General features: G+C 45.6%; 1 long non-coding RNA gene across 1 annotated transcript; it reads right to left on the bottom strand.

The window, feature by feature from the left end:
• Positions 1–838: 838 nt before the first annotated feature.
• LOC139045985 (uncharacterized) lies at positions 839–8,198 on the bottom strand. The gene is made up of 2 exons (XR_011505557.1): positions 7,651–8,198; positions 839–5,533 (listed from the first exon to the last, which is right to left on the bottom strand). It is a non-coding gene; the product is annotated as an uncharacterized lncRNA (long non-coding RNA).
• Positions 8,199–10,020: the final 1,822 nt, after the last annotated feature.

Raw genomic sequence — 10,020 nt, 5'->3', positions numbered from 1 at the left:
AGTAATTATTTATCCTGAGCAGGATGGCTGCACTTTTTGTATTTTCTCATCAAGCAAATTCAGCTAAAATAAAGGACCCATGCAGGGAAGAGACAGAATTTTGAGAAAGCACACTTCCATCTTTCTCCTTAAGACATGAGTAAAACTTGTGTTGCGTATCACATGCCTTGCAATGTACTCAGGGCAGTAGAAGGTGCTTTTTCTAGAACAGCTTGTATATGTGTTAAATCAGTAGAGGTTGGTTTGACCAATTTGTGGCACAAACAAGTATCATTCAATAGTTTCAGTTCACTTTTAGAGAAACTGTTTCAATTACGTTCGCAACTTTGGATAGGTTACTTTCTCCCTCAGTGTCTCCGTTGCTCTGTGCTTTAGCAAATGTAACTATGGTATCTCAGAGGCTGGGAATCAAATGAGCTGAAGTTTGAAAGCACTTGGAACAGTGGCCGGCACAGAGTAAGTGCTGTACCAGTGTTTGCTGTTATTATTAATCTTATTACTGCAACATGTACATGAAATTAGAGAAAATAACGTGAGAAAGTTTAACCAGACAGACAATTCAGAAGGAATCCCTTGTCTTTCAATATGCTGCCAAAGGACAGTGATCTTGAAAGTGGTAAAATGACCAAGGTCACAAACAACTTCTGAAGAGCAGAGTGTGGCAGCAGGTGTCTCAGTGACTCTGTGCAAAACGACCTGTGGCCAAAGCAATTCAGAGAACGCTGCAGACTCTTTAGATTTCTCTTATTATGAAATCGTAAAATTTGGGTATTGATGGGAACATATTATAAATTGAATGGATAAATGTGCAGTATGTCAATCAGCCAAAAACACTGCGTACACTTAATGTAGATTTAGTTTATTCCTTCAAAGCTATTACAAATTAATAGTGCAGATGAGAAATGATGGAACTGCTGTAACATGTCGAAAACTTTCCAGGTGCCAGGTGCGATCACTTCACATTTATTCCGTCTCTAATCCCTGCAATAGCTCAAAGCTCATTTTAGAGATGAGGACAGTGGATATTAGAAACGTTAATGTAAGTGATGTGTCCAAGGCTACACTTCTAGTCTTTGTAGCTGAGTGTTGGAGAGAAGAATAAATTCTGCTGGGCCTTCATTAAAAAACAAACAATATTTGCATTATTGTAGCGAGATTCTTTCAGTTACAAGTGAACGGTTTTAGCAGAAGAGATTGACCAGGTTGATTTACCTGGGAAGGGCACAGGATGAGGCTGCCTTGAGACATGGTTGGACCCAGGGACTCCAATGTGTCATCAGATTCTCTCTCTGTCTCTGCCTTTTTTTCTAGGGAAGATATCTAGTATCGGCTCCAACTCCCCTCACATTATCCCACCTTAACATCTTCAGCAGGAAGATAGACACCTTTCTCACAGTGCCCATACGTAAAGCACGGGAGAAGATTACCCTTGGACCAATCCCTGTTGCTGGGTGGATGTGGTGCACCCTGACTGGTCAGGTCTGCATCATGTGATTCCCTCATCCTGCGATGCATCAAAATGTTTCCTATAATATTTAAGATTGAGCTGATTATTAAACCTTGTAACTATTAAACAGAAAGATCTTTTCAACTTCTCTGGTCTGTGAGAGAAATGAGAGACAACGCTGATTATTAGCACTGCTGACTTTCTGCATTTCCTTAGCTTTATGCTTCCACCTAAAAGTTCTATCTTTTAATCCCAAAATCACCTGGAAGACTAGGCAACATTTCTGGAATCACTATTCTTATCTGGATTCCTGTGGAGTGAACACAAAATCTCTTTGACCTGAGCTCTGTTTATTCTAGTCTCTGCATTCCCAGCCAGAGCCTTGTGCAAGGCCATAGTGGTTCCTAAGTCACCCGTCACTGGCAGACTCTGAGATTCCCCTAATGTTTCCATCCTATAGTGTTCCAGCCCTTGAGAAGTGCCTTGGAAACTAAGCTGGACCTAGTGACTCCTGGTTACAAACAGAGGATGGTGAAGTGGTAGAATATATATTTGGGGATCAGCAGGGGACAGGATAGGAGGGACCTGGGGTCAGCTGCCTCAAGTTTGGCTGTCCAAGCCAGGCTGGGGAAGCACAGACTCCTGATGGAACCCAAGGACAAATGACACTGCATTCCCTATCTACCTGAGAGGTGGCTCCTCTAGATGTCAACCTCCACAGTCCCTGCCATCAGACAGGAGGAGAAGGAGGAAGAGATCCCAGTAGTGATTCTCATCCTGGCTGGAATGAACAAGGGCTCTGTCTGTAAAATGGGAGAAGGGAGGTGAAGAAACAGGGACTCCCAAATCTAGCAGCTAGTGAGCCCAAACACTCCCCCAGGGACCCTCATGACTAGAAAGATGAGGAAGTAACAGGCTCCAACCTCCCTGTGCTGCCCCATGTGGCCAAGCTCTCCCTTACTCCAACTTAGAACAGTGTCCCAGGGAGCCCATAGTCGTGGACACTGTAAATCTGTCTCTACTCATCTCCAGAAGAGACCACAATGGCTAACTCCTCCAGGGAAGTCCTATTGTCTCTATATGTGTTAGTTCCGTTGTGTGCAACAGAAACCCAAATAACAGTGGTCTAAACAGGAGAGAAGTGCGTATCTGTCTCACATGACAGTGAGGCAGGCAGTCCAGGGCTGCTGGGGTGACTCTGCACCACGAGGTTGTCCAGGCATCCATGTTTCTTCTCTGCTGTCCCTGGCACATTGCCCTTTTTACCATGACCTGAGGTACCTAAGACCATGTCCATGGTCCATGCGCAGGACAGGGAAAGCAGAGAAGGAAGTAACGCTTTCTCCCTTTAAGGGCAAAACCTGCAACTTCACATCTGCTTCATCTGATGGGCCAGAATTTAGTCAGACAAACACAACCAGCCTCAAGGGAGGCTGGAGAACGAGTGCAGGTTTTAATCTGAATGACCCTGTTCCCACATAAAATTCCATTACTATGGAGTAGGATGATCTATGCTAAACTTAGTACATTTTTAAAAATCAAGAGTGACAGAATTCTCATTATCAATACCTTAAACTGAACCAGATTTGTATGTAAAAAATGGAAAAATTCCAGAATATATTGTTAATTCATAACAAAGAAGCAGATAGAATATGTGGTAAAATACCACCTGATAAAAAGGGAAATCTCTCTCTGCAATCCTGTGGAAACTGGTGACAGTGAATATGTCCAGGGAGAAAATGTGGAAGAATCGTGGATGAGATAAAGGAGGAATTTTCCTTTTCACTGTAAACCCTTTTATATTATATGAATTTGTAAAACACGGTGCCTATATTACCCATTCAAAATAAATTTCGAATTACCCAAGGAAAACCCACATTCATTTAGCAAACATTTATTGGCAGTCACTAGATGGCAGGCTCTCTGCTGGGCTCAGTGAGGGACACATCAAGGAGCTCACAAGGGCGTTGAATAACCTGGTGAAGGCAACATGCCAGAATTAGTAGCTGGGAAACAGCTTCCAGGAGAAATCAATGTCTACACTGAGACCTGGCAGAGGAACAGACTTAATCCAAGTGAGTGGGCAAAGGAAGCTTCTAGAGATAGAGCATCACAAACAAAGGCTCAGATGGAGAGAGAGCACATGGGCAGGGAGGAGGAACTGTTAGCAGATCAGCGTGGAGATTAGAGAGAGAAGAGCACAGGGACAAAGAGCAGGAGTGGATGGTGACCACGGTCCAGATCACAAAGGCCACCTCAGCCTGAGGAGAACCTCGGCTTTTAACCCGAGAACAACATGCAGCACATGGCGGCATTGAAGCCAGGGAGAACCCTAACCAGATCGGCATTTTGGAGGAATCTCTCTGGTCGAAGTGTCAGAATGAACTGAGAGACACTAGACTGGATCCATGGAGAAGAAGGGGGGTGGACAGGGAAAACCTCTGCAAGAACAATAGTGAGAAGATGAGGATAGAGGGAAAAGGTTGAAAGGACCAGAGAGTGCTGAGTGTAAGTTCCAGTGCTTATCATGGAAGCAGGATAGTGTGAAAAATGCAGTGGACAAGAGAGGTCCCCAAATGGTCAGCATCCTGGAAAAATAAGGTAAAACATGAGGTTTGGGCCTGTAGCTTAAGGAGGAGCTGAGTCCATAAGTAGTTGGGTGGTCATGGGGGAGTTCAATTTAGTGAATCTATAAACACTTATTGAGTGCCTACTATGTGTCAGGTATTGTGCTACCTGTTTGGACATAAAAAAGACTAAAGTACATCCCTTTGTGGCCTAAATGTCTCATCCTAATGTGGAATTGTGCCAGTTCATGACCTTCCAGGAGCCCCACTAAGTTTGTCTTGTCCCTGTATAGGAAGTGATCTGAGACCTTGAGAGGAAACTTCACCCATTTGGTCCAAAGCTTAGTGGGAAGGTTTGGTTAGAGGATACTCATCTCCTAATGTAGCTGACTAATCAACACAAGAGAATAAAGCGACAAGGAAATCACCTGGAGGAAGAGGAAGAAACCAACCAAGTGGAATCACAAGAAGTGACTTTGTGGGATCCTGTATGAAAGCTGGAAGAAAGAGTGGAGCCCAGGATTTGCCTGGCAGAATGACACATGGAATTAAAGACCAGTTCAGTTTAGTGATGGCACTTTCCTAGAGATGTAGGAGGTCTGAAAGTAAAGAGGGAAATATCCAGAGAGGACACTTTCTCAGGTTCTCACAAAACTCAAGAGGAGTCTTTCCAATGACACTGCGATTCTTGTATCCAGAACTGTGCTTTGATAGACACAGCTCAGCTCTGCAGATCATCTTGTCTAACACAGGGCTCACAGTTATAATGATCTCGGTCAGTGATTGTCCATCCTGTGCATGAACACATCTAGTGCAGAGGCCTCGCAACCTCACTTGGTTCCTGCTTTCTCTGACCTGCAATGTCCCTGTGCAGACAGATTCTAAGATGGTGCCCCACGATCCCTGCCTCCTGGAATTCACACCCTTGTGGAAGGTCCTCCCAATGAGTATAGGAGGGACCTGTGACTATCTTCTACCCAACATGCCAAGGTGGCAACAGTGATGTCACTTTTATGATTAGATCATATAAGATCATGGTGTCCGTCTTGCTAGCTGACTGTTTGATTGGCTCTCTTGGCTTGCAAGCTCTGAGAAAGCAAGCAGCTGTGCTGGAAAGGCCCTCAAAGCAAGGAACTGAAGTCAGCCTCCCACTAGCATCCAGCAAGAAACTGAGGGCTCCAACCCAGCAGTCCACAAGGAACTACTCAGTCCTTTTCCCAATGACAGCCCTTTCCTTACATGAAGACACACATCCTATCCTGTCTTTACTACCATAAATATCACCTTCCCTTCCTGTCCTACTTGCTTTCTTCTCACCATCCAGGAGGGCCCACTAGGGAGCAGCAGGCAGGGTGGAAGGAAGCGCCCATGAGCAGCGGTGTGGCTAGACCCCTCCTCTTGTTTTCACCTTGGAGAGCAGATGTTACCAGGAAGTCAGTTGGAAGAAGAGAAGTCAGGGGCAGCAGGAGATGAGTGGACACCTCTGTTTCTCAGGCCCACATGAGGCTGTGCTTTCGGGCTGTGAAATAAAACAGTGAGGAGTGAACTCTGCATGGCCACTGCTGGTCTTTGCCCCCTCAGCATTCTGGAGAGCCCACCTCACACCATAAATGCAAACACCATTGATTCCCAGCAGTCTAGCTGTGACCCTCCCTTCCCATAACCTCCAGCAAACACACTCCATCAGGCAAGAGAACCAGCCCTCCTGTCGCTTCAGACCCCACGGGCTCACCTGTAGGAACTGTGAGAAAAGCAATAGACTCTCAACCAGTCTCAGTGCCTGGAGAAGAAAGGGAAGCTGTCAGAGCTGACAGTAGAAGACGATCCTTAATGAGGCATGGGTACAGCGTACAGGACTTAATATAACAGAGTGGGAACTTGGGCTCAGCAGTCAGACTGTTTCCTTAGAGTCACGGCTCAGCCCAGTGAAAGTCACTTAACCTCTCAGTGGCCTCAGTTTCCTTGTCTGTAAATGGGGCTGGCAGCTGTCCCTAACTCATAGGGCTCATATGAGGTTTTAATTATTTAATTCACATCAATTTATTACTATCTCACTGAGGACAGTGTGTGACCCTTTTATTTAGTCAGAATCTTGGAAAAGGAGAACGTCCCACCATTGAGTTCCTATTTCCTTCTTCCAAGTGTGATGAGGACCAGTTCTCCAACACTCATCGCCCTGAGCCTCCTCTTACTTGCCTGCAGATGGAGGGCTGCTCTGTCCCTTACTAATTATGGGCTGGGGATGGGGGAAAACAGGGAAAGGCCAGGGTGGGGCCAAGGATGAGGAGGCCTCAGAGCAACACACATATAAACACTCATACACTCACACACACCCAAACCCACACACATGCACATACAAACACCCATAAATGCTTATATACGCACATGTGCACACACACACCCTCCCACAACCCACACACACACACATGCACCTATACATGCTTATATTCATACACAAACACAAACATACACACGCTCTCACACACAAACATACCCATACATGTTAATATGCGCACATGAATCCACACAGACAGACAAACACATACACATCACACACTCTCTTCAGAATTGGGGCCTGGCTTATTCTCACTTAATCTCTTATAAGAAATTTAGGATCCTGAGGGACAAGGACCTGAGAAAATTTGTCCCACCAGAAAGAGATCCACTCCCCAGGCACTCTGGTACTTTCTGGATCTCATGTGGCCCTGCTCTTGGCCCTGCTCCTAAACAAGCAGGGGATCTGACCTCAGATCAAGATCCTGGAGTCCGGAGGCTGCCACATGCACTGGCCCACCCTGGGAATTGGGGCTCTGGGAGTCCAGCAGCCCACCAGCCTCCCACCTCACCTGCTGCTTCTCAGCCTGCCCTCCCACAGCCAGGTGTCCCTTCCAGATTTTGCTGCACAAAAGGATGTCTGCACATTGGCTCCACAAGCAGCAGGGACAGGAGGTGCTGCCCAACCCCTTGGGGTGAGACACTCTTAGATCAGAATGAGGAAACCCAGATCCTCCTCCTCACCTGAGCTCTTGTCCTGTGACCACAGTTCCAGTGAACTCAGCTCCCCGGAGATCCTAGCTGGCAAATCTCACCCCACACCCCACACAACTCTAATCTCTGCCTGCTTGGAATTTGTTTCTTTTATGTTCTTCATTGACCCAAATCATACATATCTATCAGGTTCTATGAAAATTTCTATCCATCTCATTCATGTAACTCCCTGACCACTGGAGTCTCTCACCTATGGACTTCCACAAACTATTTCCTCTGCTTCTCATTTAATGTTTAAGGAGGTTCCAGTCTTTGACAACACTTGGTGCATCCAAGGGCCAATAAAGTGTTCCCAGAAGTATGGGTGCCTTCACATATTAGCTGTAAGGCTTTGAAGGAAAACATGAGGTTGAAGCTTTGTTGTTCCCACATCCAGCACCCAAAAGATACGTGCTCAGCACAAAGCTATGAGCCATTGACACTGCTGAATATTGAGTGAATTAACATCAAACAGATCCCGCCCCCTGTGACCAGACTGGGCCAGCCTTCACTCTCAAGCAATAACTTGTGCACACTTGCCTTCCCCAGCCTGGCTCTTTGGGTGAGGTGGTAAGTACTGCTCTCCCCTGCTTTCTCCCAGGCACCTACCTGCTTGATTTGGTGGATGCTCTTTGTTCAGACCACGACCCATGGTTTGGTTGTAGCATTGCTGCACATTTCCCAGATTGAAAGGAAAAAATCTTTCCTGACATGTGAAGATCTTGGTCTCATCATCAAAGGAACTTGGCTCCTCCATCAACCACTGAACACAAGACTTCACCTTCCTCTCACTGTCATCGTGGATGGAAGGGTTGCTCATCCATGAAGCCAAAGGCAGTAAATGCATGGACTTTTGGACCCGGCCTGGACACAGCCAAGTAGAAATACTGCAGAGAATGTGATCCTGAGGTAGGAACCAGAGAAAGTAGATCAGAGGAAGCTCCAGTATTTATTGAGTGAAGACCCAGCTCCCAATGTGTGAGGAATGAGTGTGTATGTCTATGTGTGTGTGAGTATGTGTGTGTGTGTCTAATAGGAGAAACAGGACACAACATAAAACATTGGGAAGACAATTGCACAACAACCTCCTGCACAATTGAATTCAAATCCCACATAGAGATGCACTGAGAGAACTCAGAGAAACACAGAAAACTGTTAGTACAACATCTCAATAAGAAAAGTCCTACGAATGAGTTGCTCTTGAGTAGGGCTTCAACAAGTGGAAGGATCTGGAGTAGGGGAGAAATTTTAGAAATATGCTCATGGCTTGGACTGAGGTGTAAAGAACCCAGAAACAAGACCCTCCTCCAGGTCCCTGCTGTGACAGTGCAGCATCTCAGTCCCTGATGCTTCCTCACTCTCCCCACTAACGTCCTCCTTCACGCACATCACCTTTGGTGTCACTATGGAAATCCCACTGGCCCCAGAGTCAGGGAGTTCCAACTCTGCCACACTCTGTTTCCTGGGGAAGTGACTTCCTTCTGTGGGCTCAGCTTCTTTATTTCTAAAATAAAGTCAGGGAGGGAGTCAAACAGGCTGAGCACAGGAGGAGTGTGTGTGCCCTGGCTGACCTGGTCCCAGGGTTCAACAGTAACACGGGTCAACACCAATTACTTAGCTGAACCTTTGTCTACAACTCTAGGAAGGGAAGGGGGAAAGGAACAGTGCCTACTTTCCCTCCTTAGAGGAAGGTTTAATGTCAGAGTGGGTAAAATTATTGTTTCTTTTCTCTTCTCTGGGGTTCTCCCTTCTCTCCCAGCTTAACCACTCCCTGTTGCAGCAGGTAGAAGATCTGAGGCAAAACCCAGGTTTTTCCTCCCACCCTCCCTCCCTTCCTTCTTCACCATGTGCTGTGTTCCGGAGGAATTCTCTTGGTGTTGATGTTTGGAGGGAGAAAAGGCAGACAGGACTGACTTGCGTCTCAATCACATATCTACACGTCACACCTGAGGAGACAGGAGAACAGCAGAGGGGAGGGAACAATTCATATTGCTTAGTGGGCTTGAGAAGATGACAAAATGATTTCCATTCATTTTTTCCTACCCAAATACACTTTTCACCTCAGTGTTCACTCCAACCATCCAAACCAGTGAACTCTTGTTATATCACGTGAAGGTCCTGGGGGTGGCAGAAGGCTCAGGAGACTGTGGGGCCTTCATACACTGTTAACTGATGTGGTTTCCCGTGATGTGACCCAAAGTCGTCCTTGATTATACTGGAAGAGGACAGAGAAATAAGTACATCCTATGAGGTGGTGGGATTGCAGGTGAGTTTTTCTTTTCGCTTTAAAAGTTCTTTTCTTGTTGCTATAATGATGTTGTGCAGTCAGAAAAATTTGGGAGAAGGAGACAGAGTTGCCCTGGGCTTTTATAATGCAATGAAAGAACCAAAACACAACCAGAGCCGAAAACAAAACAACACAGGAATGTAAACGTATTATCCAATGTAATCTATTCACAACTCTGTAAGTTGGTTAGGTATCATTATCCTGGCTTAACTAACAAAGGTTAGGAATGAGACCCGGAAGTGCTCAGCCCAAGGTCACACAGCTAGTGGAACCCAAGTCCTCTGACACCTGACCTAGTGCTTGATCTACAATGGCAAGTTAAGTGAGGAAGGGGCCTCAGAGATCAGGTGGTTGATGCCTAAACATTGTCAAAAGTCTCTATACAACATGAAGAGTGAGTGGTTGAATCTCTTTAGTGATAGAGAGCTTACCGCTTACCAAGGCAGCCCATTTTATGGTTAAGCCTTAGTTAAAAAAAAAACACACACACAAACAAAAGTTCTTCCTCATGAGCACAATTCTGTCTCTCTGAATCTTCTGCAGAATGACCAATTTCCGATCTATACAATCAAACAGAATAAATATACTTCTTCATATAATAGCCTTTGAAGTATCTGAAGATTCTATAGTCATAAACAAGGTAAACTACATCCAAATAAATGGTTGTTTTCAGTAGGAAGGTTGGTCCAAAT

The sequence above is a fragment of the Equus asinus genome, chromosome 8 (genome assembly GCF_041296235.1).
Source record: "Equus asinus isolate D_3611 breed Donkey chromosome 8, EquAss-T2T_v2, whole genome shotgun sequence".
Taxonomy (NCBI): Eukaryota; Metazoa; Chordata; class Mammalia; order Perissodactyla; family Equidae; genus Equus; species Equus asinus.
This window is presented reverse-complemented; position numbering and strand designations above follow the sequence as displayed.